Below are 17,139 nucleotides of genomic sequence, written 5' to 3'. Positions count from 1 at the left end.
TCCCAGCCTTGAGTCACTTTACAAAAGCTTCCTTCTGTGTTTATTTGGTACAAAATTTATGTTTTGGGTAGCACATTATCTAATTTAACTTGTATGGTCAGTTTATTCCAACACCATAATTACATGCAATATTAAATAGGGGTTGAGATCTTGTTGGTTTGTAGAGGTTGGTGTGATGCCTCAAAATATCTCAGAGTAATTTAGACTTTGCAAACAAAGAAGTATTTGTAAAGTCCCCTAGAGGAAACTGGAGAGAAAGGAGGAAATAGTTAAACTTACCCATCTGGGAAATTTCTGATATTCTCGCAAGCAATGGGGACAGTCAATTCAATAGACTGAGCCCTCGATCTTGAGTTTCACCCCTATGAAATTTATTCCTGCAAAGGATAGACTAAACCTACCTATATTTATGCCTAAGAGTCACCCCCAGAGAACCTCCTTTGTTGCTCAGATGTGGCCTCTCTCTCTAAGCCAACTCAGCAGGTAAACTCACCGCACTTCCCCCTACATGGGACGTGACTCCCAGAGATGTAAATCTCTGGCGACATGGGACAGAACTCTCAGTATGAGCTGGGACTTGGCATCATGGGATTGAGAAAGCTTTCTTGACCATTGGAGGAAGAGAGAAATGAGACAAAATAAAGTGTCAATGGCTGAGAGATCTCAAACAGAGCTGAGAGGTTATCCTGGAGGTTATTCTTATGTATTATACAGCTATCCCTTCTTATTTTATAGTACACTAGAGTGGTTGAAGCTGTTGAACTTCAGTAGCCTTGATTCTTGAAGATGATTGTACAACTGTATAGCTTCTACAGTATGACCGTGTGATTGTGAAAACCTTGTGCCTGATGCTCCTTTTATCTAGGGTATGGGTAGATAAGTAAAAAATTAGGACAAAAAATAAATACTGAGGAGGGGATAAGGGGAAAAATGGGGTAGTGGTTAATGAGAGGGAGGAGTAAGGGGTATGGGATGTATAAGTTTTTTCTTTTTTGTTTTTATTTCTTTTTCTGGAGTGATGCAAATGTTCTAAAAATGATCATGGTGATGAACACACAACTATGTGATGATATATGGTGAGCAATTGATTGTATACTTTGGATGGACTGTATGTGTGTGATGATATCTCAGTTTACAAAAAGAAAAATTACATACCTTATTACTAAAAATATCTTCTGGTTCAGAAGACCTGGGGTAGTGCTAAAGGATCTGCATTGTTAATTGATTGTGACTCATGGAAAGACCGCTCTTTCCACTCAGATAAAGGAAATTCTGGTAAATGTAAAATAATTTAATGCTTAAAGCTACTTTATTGACGATAACACGAGACAAGAGACATCAAGAAGACACAGGAAAAATCTGAGAGGATCATATGGTAGCCCATGACAAACTCTGGGATCTGTCCTGTAACTACTTTTTAAAGAGTGCTTTGAAAACTGTTGCCTTTTTATTTCTTTGCTTTGTATAAATGCTATATTACACAACAAAAAAGTTAAAAAAAATAAAAAGTGAAAAAGAAAACACAGAGCTCAAATTTCACTGACTTCAAAATTTCGCCTTGAATTGGGGACAGGAATTAATCATTTTTATATAAATAGTATCATTGCCTAAAAGCTTGTCAAGAGCCCTGAAAAGCAATGAGCCACTCTCATTTATGCCATAGAATTTCCTCAGTTCCTGACCTTATTAATGTTAACTTCACATATATAATCTTTCCTTTATCCTGCTGTGACTCTAACAGAATCTAGGACAGCAGAGCAAGAATTCCATTAAGACATTAGGATAGAAGATTGGTGATGGGAAACCCTTCCATAAATTGCCCCTTGAAAAGAATTTTCAAAAGCTGTGATACACCTACAGGAAGTAAAGTCACATTGAATCATATGACACAGAGCCAGTGACAGTTCAATGCAGGTATGGTTTATCCATGGCACCAGAGAGGCAGAGGCCTGAGAAGTTTGGGCTAGTAGCTAGTTTTATCTCTAAAGGAACACTACCAACTGAGCAAAGCAGAGGCAGTCAATTTTTAATATCATTCTTCATGTTGGAATATCCTCATAAAACTGGAAGATATGTGCTTTCTGAGCCCACAAAGGAGGGTCTGCACTTTTCTATGCTATAAATTTACCTGCATGGAGCACTAGTAAGAAAGGCCCATCTTTCCTTTGGCTGGCCTTCCTCCTCCTTGGCCAAGAGAGATTCTGAAATAGCACTGGACATCCTACACCATGACTTGTCCTAGCAGCTGGAACTGCAAAAGACAGGCCCATTAAATAACCACTTTCTACATAACGAAAAGCTATAAATAGCTTTAGAACACTGTCTGTGAGGGTCTTGGAAAATTTCCATCTACTTTGGAGAACTGCCCATCCTCTCCACCCTGCTCAGTCTGAAAGCAGCACAGCTCTGCAGAACTTTGTGAAAAGGCTCTTATCTCTCCTGCAAAACTACTAGCCCAACCCTTCTACCCGCTCCTGCCCACACTCAGGGGCATTATTCTGTATTGCTTTAGGCAATAAAGAAGAGAGAACACTGGTCCGAAAGTTGGAATATAACAGCTACAATTTATTGAAGATCTGCCATGTGTTAGATCATTTGCAAACATTTTATCTACATTAGTTCATCTAAACCTTAGCACACCATAGGAGATTGTGTTATATAGCATCTTGTTACTCAAAATGTGGTCCATGGACCAGCAGCATGAGCCTCACCTGGCCACTTATGAGAGGTGCAGAGTCTCAGGCCCCACATGGACCTACCAAACCAGATTCCAGATTTTAACAAGACACCAGGGCATTAGTGTGCATATTAAAGTTGGAAAAGCAATGATGTAGCTCCCAAACAGACAGCTGAATCATCACTCTTAGCACTGATTTTCTCACCTGAAAAAAATGAGAAACCATGAACAGTCTCTCACTTATTGAGTTCACTGCCATGCACACATTGCCTCTACTCCTCACAACAGCCTGGAGAGGCTGGCGTTCAGATTCCCTTCTAGCAAATCAGGAAACCAAGCCCAAGCTATCTGATAGCTTGTCCCTTTGCACAGCAATAAGCAGGCAGCAGAGCCAGGATGCAAACTTTCTCTGTATGACAACAGAGGCAATGCTTTTTCCTCTCCACCATGAGCCTCTCTCAAGATTACCTCTGATATCGTACTGGCTCTAGAAATCTGTCCATCCTGCAGTCAACATCTGGTTTGACCTATTTGCTGCCTCTATGGATCCATTAACCAGAGGCATTTACTGTCCTCCTTCCAGTCAACACCAAAGATCCCTTGCTCTTGCTCAGCTCCTTACCTGCCTTGGTGCATCTCATCTGTGCACCCCATTCCCTTCCCACCCCCGTGAGGCCCCAGGTTTTCAGACCTCGGATCAGTGGCCTGCTCATGAGTTGACACACCATATGAATTTCTTTAATTTTTCACCACTGACTGCTGGTTACAACTGACTCCCATAACACCTGTTTCTTCACAGATCAAGAACCAGCCTCACTTGAAAATGTCCTAGGAAAGGGCCTCCCATTTCCCATCCCTTTGGAGAGTAGTTCCTCATTAATCCACATAGTCAGAGCCAACTCACTACATTTTCTCACGACATTTGGCCCGTTCCTTGTGAGGGGGAAAATTAACATATGTGAAGAATCTTCCCAAATCTTTAGTTTTATAATATAGCAAAGCATTTAAAAGAGGGCAGTCCATATTTTATTTATCATGATAGGGAGAACTCTGAAATAGTTGCCCTAAGGCTCTTGAAATGAAATTTTAGCCTATCCCATTATATCCTGTACTCTTAGTTATAATTTTTTTTAATCATTCAACAAAAATCGGCAGCATGGCCTTTTCTCTCTAAGAAGCATAAAAGAATTATAAAGGCTTTAAGAGGAGATAGTGGAAGAGGGAGAAACAAAAAGAGAGAGTGAGAGAAAGGAAGGAAGGAAGGAACGGAAGGAGGAAGCAAGAAAGGGAAAGAAAGAATTTTGAATCAGCTTTCACCAATTCAGAAGTATTTTAAAATCTTTCCATGGGGATAATAAAAATCAGCTACCATTTATTGGGCTAAAACAATATCTAAAAAATAACTGGAGATATGTTTATTCACTTGCTGGAAGAATTTGGTAGCAAGGACATATGCGTTAGGCACCCTATAATCATTCTCCACCTATGGCTATATTTAATCCTTACAACCCTATGAATCGAATATTATTACCAACCCCAAAAATGGGAAAGTGAAACTTAGAGGCTCAGTAACTTACCAAAGTCAGTAAGTGCCAGAACTGAGATTCAATGATGGGAACCAAAGCCTACACCCTTCACTCTGACACAGCAGGAACCAGGAGCTCTCTCTTTGCTACAAAATTCCCTAAGTGCCCGAAGTTGTCAGCTTAAGCATGGCCATGCTGGCCCCCAAACCCAAACACTGCAGTGAGGTTCTAAGCAGGAGAGATTTAATTTGAGATAGCTTGACTCTAAAGGCAACAAACCTTCTTATCTTGGATTTATGGGTTGTGGATGTTTGGAAACAGTTTGAACCCTGCCTGACTCCTACCCTTCCCCCATTAGAAAAACACAAAGGTTCTCTTGTTCCACACTAGTTGGTTTCTCATTATGTAGACAGTCAGAGCCATCTTCATCCAATTTATTGCTACATTAGTCCCAAAGCTGGCAAGGGAAATACATTAACTTTAATAACATGCTTTTGATGACTTGTAGAAATCAGTTCTTGCCAGCTCCCTCCTTACATGTATCCTTGTGAATCAGGGAGTAATGGGGGAAAGTGACAAATCAAATCTGAAGTCCTTCTGCAGCTGGGTGAAAGAAAGGAATTTGGAACTAATGGGAAAACAAAACATATCTGGAGATATGCTTATTCGTCTAAGGGAAGAATTTGGTAGTAAGGACTTGTTAACAGGCTCATGGTTCTGCCTATATCTTTTCTCAAAATCCTGGCAATGGTACACACTAGCAACAGGGAAAAAGGAAGGAACTTATTTAGAAGAATTTCTTTGGGAATTACTCTTCCTGATCCCAGTCTTGCCTTCTGAGATAGGGAGCAATTTAAATTTTATTCATTGCTATAATAGACCTGAAATTAATTCAGAGTCTAATCACAACCACAGCCTTGAGAATAAAAACCAACAGGGGCGAATCAATCCAATTTTTAATCAATATCATTGTCATCACCAACAACTGTTTATTGAGCAACTAGGACACGAGATGCTGGGAATACAAAGAAGCCTGAGAAAGGAAGATAACAACACACACTAGAATTCAGCGAAGGTAAAAGGCACTACAGAAGATAGACAGTGACAGGGAAGGAAAGCCAGGACAAGGAGGTGACCTGGGCAGAGGTCAGAATTCAGTGACAGTATGTCCTCATAGTAAGAAGGGCAATTTGTGACAGCCCGAGGTTCAGACTGGGGTTGGTGAGACAGAAGCCTGGAGAGAGGGGCAGTTTGTAGACGGAGCAGGTCAAGAAGATGTTACTTTTGTCTTTTGGCACTAGGGAATCCTGGAGCATTCTAGAACTAGAGAGTATTTATGCAGACTGCATTGTAGGAAGATGCCCAGTGACCCGAATGAGATACAACAGGGAGTGCGTGGTGAGAGAAAGACTCTTTAGGAAATGGTCTCAGGGTAAGGTAAGACACATATAAACTTTGGGGGTGGTTTGTGGGAATATAATGTAAAGGGCAGATGTAGATGCCTACAAAATGGGATAAGAAAGCCACAACTCCCACTCCTCCCCATATCTGCAATTTCCCACTGATCTTCCTATTCATGGCAATATCAGAGCAGTGACCAGATTGAAATATTTCATTTTTCTCTCACTGATCCTATCCTCTCAAATAAATTTCCTTTGCCTTCACTTTCCTCCCGTGGTTTTTGTTTTGTTTTGTTTTAGTCTTACTCTGTATGAAAAGAGGTTTTATTTTAAGCAACCCCACTTTAATAAGACAACTTCCTCACTGAGACTTTGTGAAAGTTGTTTATTAAACTAATAATATCAGTCAAGTGTTTCGTCCTCCTCTAAAGGAAGATGCAAAAGCGACATCAGGCAGTCAGGGTTGGTTTGCTGCCTGGGGCTCTGTCCTTTAATTAGCTTTGGAATAGCTTCGGCCTCTGAGGGCTGACTGACTCTCCCACACAATGATAAGGCGAAAACCATTTAAATCGGATGTCCCCGAGTTATGAATGGGTTATGTTCTAGAAGCATGTTGAGACTTTATAGTCAGGTCGAGCTTTCCCACAGAGAAAGAAGAAGCAGAGTGAAGGCCACTGTTCATTCTGGCCCTGGTCTGCACCAGATACGGCCCTAAGCCCCTTTCATTGATTATTCCATTCATTCCGCACAGCAAACTCGGTAAATTGGTGCTATTATTGTTCCTATTTTCCTGAGGAGGAAACTGGGATTCAGAGTGAGTAAATAACTTGCCTAAAATTACACAGGTGGCAGAGCCAAGGAAGCTGGCCTCATGCTCTTAATCAGCGTCTGGCCCTGTCTTTCCTGTGGAGAAAGGAGATTCCTGGTAGGGTCAGGACTCCCTTTGGGTGCACAATTGAAGGGGCCACCAAAATGCTCAGTAGGCCAGGCCCAAGAAGCTATTTAATCTGTGGGGAAGCTGGCCTGGAGGCTGAAGACTAGAGTACATGGCCTCGTGGGCCAGCAGGACACCCATCTTCCCAGACAGAGGTTCTCAAACATCGGTTCGCATCAGAACCACCTGGAATTGCTTGCTAAAATTTCATTCCTGGGCCACACCTCAAGAAATTGGGATTCAGTAGATGTGGGGCAGTCTATCTTCCCTTCTCCTCTGCAGTTGGCCCATTACCCTTGGTCCCTCTGCCTGGCTACAGCCTGAGATGGTGAATGGAGATTTGAACTGAAGATGCTTTCTCCCCACCTGAGAGCACAGGTGCCCAGTGGGAAAGCAGAGAAGGAGAGATGAGAAACCAAGGACAGGTTGCTTCTGACCTGGTCGGCTGTGTTGATAGTGAGGGCAGTGCTGTTTAGTAAGAGAAGAATGCTGGAAAACCACTCAGAATTGGCCAAGGTGGCATGGCATCATGGAACATCATTTTTAACAGATGCCACCTGCTATTGCCACAAAACACCTTCTATACACTAGTTAAATGCAATCTTTGGATCAAATATCAAATATCAATGCATGTTTGTTTATGCACATGTACTTTTTCATTTGTTTAAATCAGTGATTAACTCTCATTTCTCTGAGTTAACATTACTGAGGAAATACGGAGAAAGAGGAAGGAAAGGATATGGATTTAATGTTTAGTAATCAGTAATACCATATCATTAATACCCTAAGCATATGAAGTATACTCTAACACTCTATGGTAACTCCACTAGGACAAAAGTCCTCTAGGGCAGCACCATGTCTGTGTGATTCATCAATGTACTGCCAGTGCCCAGCACTGCACCTGGCACACAAATTGTAGCTGTCCAATGAATATTCATGAAATATTACGTACTACAGATTGTAATGGAATGCCAAATTCTATCATAGTGATACAAGTGTACATGTAAAAATAGTGAATGTAAAAGGTAAAAATACTGAAAAATAGAAACATAAATACGGTCTAGATAATGAGGGAAGTTTTAGAAAGGAGGTGAGACTTATGCGTTTTAGAGGATTTTAAGCCCCCGCCTTCTGTTCTCTCTTCTTCTTTTCTCTCCTCTCTCTATGTGCAGTCCTATGATTTCTGTCATGCAACAATTCCCAAATTCATATTTGCAACCCTCAATTCTCTCCGGAAACCCAGACTCATCTCATATATCCAGCTATGTATGTGATATTCCCACGTGGACTTCATTCAAAACTGAATTCTTTATATGCTCCTTCCACCACTGCCAACCCGGTCTCTTTCAAATTGTCCCCATTTCAGTAAATGGTAAATGCACTCTTCGAGTTACTTAAACCAGAATCCCTGGAGTCACCATTGAGTCTGCTCCTTCTCTCTCAAAAGTGGGTCTTGGTGGTTCCATCTTCATAACATACCCATAATCTGACCATAGCTCACCAACACAGTCATGCCCTGCTAGGATATCTGCCACGACTTCTTGGTGGCCTCCTGTTCCTACTGCTGCCATTTCTCCACATAGCAGCCAGAGGAAGTCTATAAATAACCACGGGATCAAGGAAATATTCTGTTTAAATCGTCTCACTGGTATCTCACCTTACTCAGAGTCATTTCCATGACATCATCTTATCTCCTCCATTCCCCACTCAACTCACTGGATAAGCTCAAACCACATGGCCTCTCTGCTAGTTCCCAGAACCTTTCAAGCACACTCCTGCCCCAAGGTCTTCGAATTTGCTGTTTCTTCTACCAGGGAGATTCCTCCAGATATACCTTCACATTTTTCAGGTCTTCGCTCCAATTTTCCTAACCACACTATTTAAAATAACACATCACTCCCCTCCATTACTCACCACCTAGGACTTATGTATTTGTTCATAGAAAACAAATGACAGCAGGGATCTCATCATAGTAGCTACTGTGTCCCCAACAACAAGGACAGTGCATGGTTTACTGTAGGTCGTAGATAAATATTTGTGCAATTAAACAAATAAAGAATGAATATAGGATTCACAAATGGTGAAAAAAAGAGGACAAACACTTACAGAGATTTTCCCAGCCTTGCCAAAAGCCACAGAACAGGACTCTGAGTGCTACGGGGAGCAGCTGGGGAAGAATATGACTAAAATATGGCAGAAAGTTCACATTAATACATAGTTGAAACCAGCTGGATTTAAAACAAAGCTCTACCGAGAAGTATTGAGATAAATACAGGCTGGATTATGAAGGAAGATTATTACAAGAGATGCAATTTAGAGAAATGAGCAAAATATTAATAATAGTTTCTTCCATTGGTAGAATTATGGGTGATTTCTGTTATCTTCTTTCTATCTTTCTATATTTTTCAAATGTCCATTATAAACATGAACTAACTTTGCAACTAGGAGAAAATAATGTTTTTAAAGTTGATTTTTTTAAAAAACTAAAAAATAAATTATACTGGAAAGCCATTATTCTCTGTACAAAACATAATTATTTTAGGGAATGCCATATATATTTATAAATAAGCAATAATGGGAGAAAAGCTGTAAGAGAGAAAGGAAAATTTCAGGACCTCTACGAGTAGGAGACATTTAAACTGAGACCTGAATGACAAGATGACCCGGACAAGGAAATGTCTAGAGGAAGAATTTTCCAGATAGAGAGACTAACAAAAGCAAAAGCCCGGAGGTAGAATAAACTTGAAGTGCTTGCTGAACTTACTGAGGTCAGTGAGTGCAGGGAGGGATGTTGAGATATGAGATTGGAGAGGTAAGCAGGGGCAGATCATGTGGGAGCTTGCATGCTGAGATAGCATATTTGGGCATTGTTCTTGGTGAAATGGGAAGTCAGACATAATTTCAAAGGAGTTATAAATCTGATTTATATTCTCTTTCTGCTGTGTGAGTATTGAGAGGGGGTTGGGAGCAAAAATAGCAGTAGAAATGTCATAATAAGGCTAGAACATAAGCCAAAAAAGATATCTTTGTCTGGATTAATAAGAGTGGAGAAGGAGAGAAATGGAAAGAGTAGGGGTATATTTTAAAGGAAACCTAACCAGGCTTGTGAATGGATTGATCGTGGGAGGTGAAGGAAAAAGAGAAATAAAGGAAATTACTGCCAAGACATATGGAATCTATCCTAAGCAACCAATAGCTTCTGGAGGAATATGGATTAGTGTTACAGTTAGAGCATTGCATTGAACCCGCCACGTTACTCCTTCAAGGAGTACTTTTTCTCTTTTTTCACCACAAAGAGAAAAGTGTCAGTTACTCACTCTCATCGATTGTCCACTGGGTGCTAAGACACTGCTAGATGCCCCTGTTAAACAAAGCATAAAAGAAATAGAAGGAAGGAGTCTTTTTTCTTGAATTTTGTGAACTTAAAGGTGAGGCCGGACAGGAGTAAAGATATATATAAACCCACATGCTTGAGCATTGACATAAGCAGGTGCACTGGTTAACCCGGGAGGGTGACATGCTTACTGCAATTTTATCAAGAATTGTAGCTCTAGTAAATTGCACTCAAAAATCCAGCTCATGGTTTATAACTGCAAGATCAGAAAACGACTATAGTTAAAAATATTAGTGCATAAATGGAAGTCAGTTTCACATGCCCATCTTTAGCCTTCATATTCATATAATGGTATGTCATTCTAAATGACAAGATCATCAGTCTATTTTATTCTAGGACTGGATTTACCCAGCACCAAAAAGACAAGGCCGTCTGAATGATGGACTCAATTTTCACTTGTCACACTTGTGTTTTGAATTCTGGAATATAGACAGAGCAGAAGGAAATAGTAGAAACTTGCCTTCTATAGAAGCAACCTAAGAAAAAAATGCATCAGAGAATAAAACAAAGATGGAATTGGAAGAATTTCTGATAATTAGGTGTCACCTATAACCTTTTTATTTATAAGCAGTGTGTTAAGCTGTTTAATGCCTATTTAATTGTTAGTTGGTGTGTTCGGTCTAGTATCTACTTGGACTGTTACTTAAATATAATAAGTGTTAAATGTCTGTTTAAATTTGTTAGTTGGTATCTTACTGCATTTGCATTGGTCAAATGTTCCTAACTGGTTACTGATTATGGAAATTCTTTTAAAAGGGAACCTGAGTACTGTATTGAAAACTAGAAAGATTTTAGTTATGAGTCCTCAAGAAAAAGGTTTATTCCTGTAATATAATCTGGCCTCCATATGATTTAAAATGAAAATACTGTCATTTTAGTTAAGATTAAAGATATTGCAGCTAAAATTGTTCTGTAAAAAGTAAAAAACCAAATGAGATAATATATTTTAATCTTTTATTTGTCCTTCTCAAAAGCACTTCTGTGTTTCTGTTTCTTGCATAACTAACTTTCTATTTATTTCTATCTGCCTGTTCAATGTATAGTCTCATACCTCCAGAGGGTAATAACAAAGTAACAAAAAATTCTTAGAGAGCTCTATTTGAACTGCTTAGAAATAATTAGGTGCCTTATATAATTATATATATAAATTGGTACTTCTGATATAAAAAGAGAAAAGCTCTCTCAGCCACAAGATTCAAAAGTATTAGTTTTGTAATTACTGCAAACAACCTGGACATTAGAAAGAAACCACCCCTAGAATTTCCCTAAGGCAGCAGAAAGTTACCAAAGGGCTGCCTCTGGAAAAAGCAAAGAACTTTTCCAATTTTTGTCCTTGTCACAGCTTGTAATGCAAGACTTAATAATTTAAAATAGTTAAAGGCATAGGCACCAGTGTAACTTTCCAGAAACCTACAACCTCCAGATGGGTCCCTGGACCAGATAAATCCTGTAACCTAGAGGGCCCAGCCTCTCCAGATCATCAGATAGTTCCATCTCCCTACCCCATGTTAGGGACAACCCCTTCCAACATGAAAAAGTTAGAATGGCCATAGCCCATATACCCCTAAAGAGACAACAGAAAGATCAAAGGTGATGGTAGATTATACAGAGAAGACAGGATTTAACGAATGAATATGATTGTCAAATCATTAAATTGATATCTCTTTTAGTCTCCAGTATCTTAGAGCAGCTAGAAGTAAAAACCTAAAATTGTGAAATTGTAACCCATGTCAAACTGAAATATGTTCTACAAACAATTGTGGTGCTGTGTCTAGAAAGTTATTGCTTTTATATATATATATGTTATTTTTCACACAAAAAAAGAAAAAAAGTCGATTGTGATGATAGGAAAATACTTATTCCTTCTAGCCTCCTATATTGTGGAGCAGCTAGAAGGAAAAATCTGAGAGGATCATTTGGTAGGCCATGACAAGCTCTGGGATCTGTCCTGTAACTACTTGTTGAAGAGTGCTTTGAAAACTATTGCATTTTTCTTTCTTTGCTTTGTATATATATACTATATTATACAATTAAAAAATTGTAAAAAAAAAGAAAAAAAAAGAAGGGCATAGGAACTCTCAAATCCCACCCTGCCCTCACTTAAAACTTTCAAATTCAAGTTCAACCAGCAGGTCTTCATTCTTCACCACACTTATCCCTCCCCTAAGGCCTGACCACGTGAAGCAGTTACGGGAAAGGGCGAGGCACAGAAATAGGGGGGAGGTGTGGTTTAGAATTGTTTCTAAGGGATCTGGAGATTAGAAATAGTGAACATAAAAATTGCTACAGAATAGGCTGTTTGTTAATATTTTTTTTCCCAATAATACCTTTGCAATGTAACTGTAGTAATCAGATTGTTATTAAAATATAAATAGCCTTGAGATATTTTGTAGGATCTCTGTCCCTTCTCCCCTTCACGAATTGAAAGAAAGTATACATGTTCAAGAAGCTTTGTGAATTTATTATCAAATCTATTTCTGATTATGTGCAGTCTGGATAAATAAAAACTATAGGTGGGATAGAGAGTGTCTTTATTATTTCCCATATTAAGGGAATCTTATTTTCTGATTAAAAGTGAATTTTGTTTGTATGTCGACTAAAAGCCCTGAATGAATATAGAAAGTTATATGTTTATAAAAGTAAATTCTGTCTTAGTCCATGCTGACCAAAACATAAGCCTGTTTATTATAAATTTCAAAAAATAAAGTTTTTGTGTCAAAGTATTCATGCAAAACTAAAGTTTAGCTTTCTCCCTGTTAAAAAAATGTGAATTGTTAGTCTGCTCTTAATGTGAAGTTTTAAAAAAGTTTTTTTTTCTAAATCCTCTGAGTATTCTGTCTAGAAAACAAAGACTTTACATCAGAAAAAAAGAACATCCTTGTTAATGTTTATGTTGACCTTATCATCCTTTATTTCAGAAGACAAGTCCTCTCACTATTAAGAGAAAAACTGTTACAAAGAATTTGTTCTTTCACCTTGTAAAAGTAAGGTGCTAAAATAGTTTAACATATTGTATAAGAAGTATTTGGGATGTATTATAGTGGTTAAAAGGGATTTTCTATCCTGATGTTAGCTAAATTTTTATGAATAAAATGTTATTCAACAATTTAGAAATTGTATAAAAATTCTTAAAGACTGGGCAATGTACTCACTGCCCATGAGTGACACTAAATTTAGAAATTGTATAAAAATTCTTAAAGACTGGGCAATGTACTCACTACCCATGAGTGATACTAATCTGTGTGATGGTAAACAATGGTATGATATTGTTGGCTATGGTTTAAGTTATTGTTATAAAAAGGCTACTGATCATAGAAACAGACAAATTTACTTGTCAGTTGCACTGCTTTGCCCTAATACTTCTCTGAAGGTATATGTGGTCAGCTATAAGCTAGAGCTTCATCTGCAACAAAAAGAGACTTTAAAAAAGAGGCAGGACATATATAAATTATATTTTATATGTTAATTAACATAACTCTGATAAATGTATAAATGTGAAACAGAACAACCCCCCCACTATGGTTTGCTAATGTAAAACAACTGTCTAATGTTTTTATTTCTGAAAGTAGCTTCATTTAAAAATGCTAATAAAAATTACAGCTTAGATTGTAAGCTTTAACTGTTACTCTTAAATTCTGAAATGCTTTGCTCTTTGTATTATCTAGTAGTTCCCTGGAATGTTAAGTATTTGGGTGACTCCTGAGACTCAGATTTAGTTCTCCAGCTCTGAAAGTCAGCATCACTCCATACAACAACTGTTTAAAAAAAAACTGAAAAACATTAAACTCCAATTAGAGATGTGACTGAAACTGATCTACTTTACCCTAAGTAAATCAATACACAAGGCAAAAATATATATATATATATATAGTCTGTAATTTAAAACTTCAACTTTTGTGTGAGACCAAAAAAAAAATGTTAATTTTGTCAAAAATTTAAATTTTCTGCAGCACACTATCTAATTTACCTTGTCTGGTCAGTTTATTTAAATAAACTAATTCAGCTTTATTTGATATAGAACCTAAAATAAGGAATGAAATCTTAATGTTCTGTACAGGTTAACATTATACCATGATAAATTTCACAGTATTTTGGGCAGAAAATGAAAAAGTATTTACAGAGTCACTTGAGAGACTGGGAAAAGTAGAACTATTAAACTTTTCCACGTGGGGAATTCCTGACATTTTCTTAAGTAAGAGGGGCTCCTAATTTAATAAGCCAAGGCCTCAGTCTTGAGGCTTGCTCTTATGAAATTTATTTTTGTAATAGTAAACTGAACTTACTTATAATTAATGCCTAAGAGTCATCACCAGAGAACCTCTGCTGTTTCTCTACTGTGGTCTTTCTCTAGGCCAAACTCTGACTTCCTCCTACATGGCCCTGACATCATGAGACATAACTCCCAGAGATGAGCCTGGCCCTGGCATTGTGGATTAGGTAACCAAAAGGGTAAAAATAAATAGAGTTTCAGTGGCTAAGAGATTTCAAATCAAGTCAAGATGTCATTCTGGAGGTTACTCTTAAGCAAGTTTCAGTCATATATTGCAAACTGCCACAATATGGTAAACCCCAATCAACAGTATTCCTGGGAATCCAGAAAGATATCCTGGGCCCTATAAAAATCATATTTATAAGTGTGTTTTTCAGAGACATAAAACCTCTGAATTGTTCCAACACCACATAAGCTCTGAAATCCAGCAATAGCAGATTCTCCAAGGACAACAATCAGTATCATCCTTTCACCCTTTAATATCAATACCCCTTTTCAGCCTTGAAGCAGTTAGAAGAGTCATCACCCAGATATCCCTCAAGATTGAGAGAAATTAGGATTTAAGGGATGATTTTGAATATTGAATCATTATATAGATATTCCTTTTTGCTTTCTAGCATATTGGAATGAACAGAGGGAAATGCCTGAAATCCCTGAATTATAATCCAGTTATATAATGATTGTATAGCCTTTCTCTTGTGCCCCTGTGACTGTAAAAAATGTTGTGATCAACTTCATTTGTACCCATTTATCTAGTTTTTCAACTTTAGAGTCTTGTAATCACTAAAGATAGCTCCTAATGTTTGTTAATGTTTGTCTTGGGTCAGGCCAGAATTAACCCACCACAAGCCCAAAGTCATTTTGATAACCAAGACCAGATTGAACCAAAATGGGCCCACCTGCCAAATGCAGTAGCTTAGACTTTAACCTACAAGTCACCTACACCTCATTATAATACTAAAAATCACATCCATCAGCATATTATGGCCACCATTTTCTTCCATACATTCTGTGACCAAGCATGTAATCAATCTGTGTATGCTCAATAATTAGATCACCTCTAATTACATCATCTGGAGCCACTGTGCTCATTATCCTAAAACCTGACCATCTTTTAATTCTATAAAATTCTCAGAATTACCACAGTTCAGGGAGACAGATTTTGGGCCAATAGGCCATCTGCTCTCCTGCCACATGCCTAGTAATAAACTCTTTCTTTGAAACCAGTGTCTCAGGAATTGGTCACTTGAGTGCATTGGGCAAAAGGATTCACCACCTTTGTCCAGTAACATAAGGTTACAACAAAACTGGGAGTATGAAAAATGAAGAGTAAATGGCATTATCAATGACTTAGATGGAATCAACCTAGTTGAAAAAAGAACCTAAGAACCATATTCGGTGGCTAGGTTCTGATCTTAGCAATTTTGGAAAAATACCCCAGCAACAGAAGCTACAGGAGGAACTTTCTGACTTATTAGAAGTAGAAGATGCTTTGGATGAATTAATTAAGGATTGTGCTCAGCAGTTGTTTTTGTGCTCAGCAGTTGTTTGAATTAACAAAGATAATGAAAGACTAGCATATGAGATGGATCAAGATATTCACAGCATTCAGACCTTCCATGAAGACTGTTATTGCAGTTAAAGCTCCAGCAGAAACCAGATCGGATGTTCCAGTTGCCAAAGAAGACTCTATAACTGTACATATAAGGAGCACCAAGGACTATTAATGTTTTCACCAGACCCTGCTCTCTCTAGCACGTGCACATGCGGTCTCTCTCTCTCTCTCTCTCTCTCTCTTTCTCTCCAGTTGATTGGTCCAGGAACAGACATGTAACCAAGCAGGGCTAATTATCCCCTTCTCTAGGATTGTTGATCTTTGAGATTAGCAGGTGTGCTGGTTTGAAACTATTATGTACCCCAGAAAAAACATGTTTTAATCCTGATCCAATCCTGTGGGGGCAGACCTATTGTTCAGGGTGGAAACATTGATGGGATTGTTTCCATGGAGATGTGACTCACCCAGTTGTGGATTGGACCTTTTGATTAGGTGGAGATATGACACTGCCCATTCAAGGTAGGGCTTGATTAGTTTACTGGAGACCTTTAAAAGTGGGAAATTCAGACGTAGACACAGAAATTTTAAAATGCAGAAGCCCTAGGACATATAGTCACTTCAGAGCTGACAGAGATGTGGACATTTGGAGATGCTAGAAGTGCTGACAGGTTGAGCAAATGCCTTGCCATGGCCTTTGGAGATGCAAAGCCTGGCAGACCTTGCCATGTGCCCTCCCATGAGATGCTCAGCAAGCCAGAACCCAGAGCTGTGTCTTAGAAGAGCTAAGTAAAGGCCCACAAATGTTTATAAAGGAAACCACTGGAATCAGAAGCTGGACGCAACAGACCAGGAACACAGACCAGCAGAAGCCAGAAGCCAGCCATGTGCCTTCCCATGTAACAGACATTGGCCTTCCTTGAATCAAAATATCTTTCTCTGAATGTCCTAGTCTGGACATTTTAATGGCCTTAGAACTGTAAACTTGTAACTTAAATTCTCTTTATAAAAGTGATTCCATTTCTGGTATATTGTATTCTAGAAGTCATTAGTAAACTAATACAGGAGGAGAGTGTTATTCTTTCTTTGATGAATGAAAGAGTAAGATAAAAACTCAGGACCCCATCAACAACAATGTTTTATACCATGTGAAGGAAGCCAGTCTATAGCAAGAGAAAATGATAAGGACTTACAGAGAATCCGAAGAAGAGGCAGAAACTGATTCCTGATTGTAATCTCATTGTTTTCTCACCATTAACTTCCTAAGGTCTGGTGGTACCTCTGTTTTCCATGTGACTTGCTTTTCCAAAGAGTACCCCAGTATCCTCCCATAAATTCCTTTTTTCTTTTGCTTAAACTAGTTGAATTGGGGTTTTATCACTAGCA

This window comes from Tamandua tetradactyla, chromosome 13, assembly GCF_023851605.1.
Source record: "Tamandua tetradactyla isolate mTamTet1 chromosome 13, mTamTet1.pri, whole genome shotgun sequence".
NCBI lineage: Eukaryota > Metazoa > Chordata > Mammalia > Pilosa > Myrmecophagidae > Tamandua > Tamandua tetradactyla.
Note: the sequence above shows the minus strand (reverse complement) of the source record.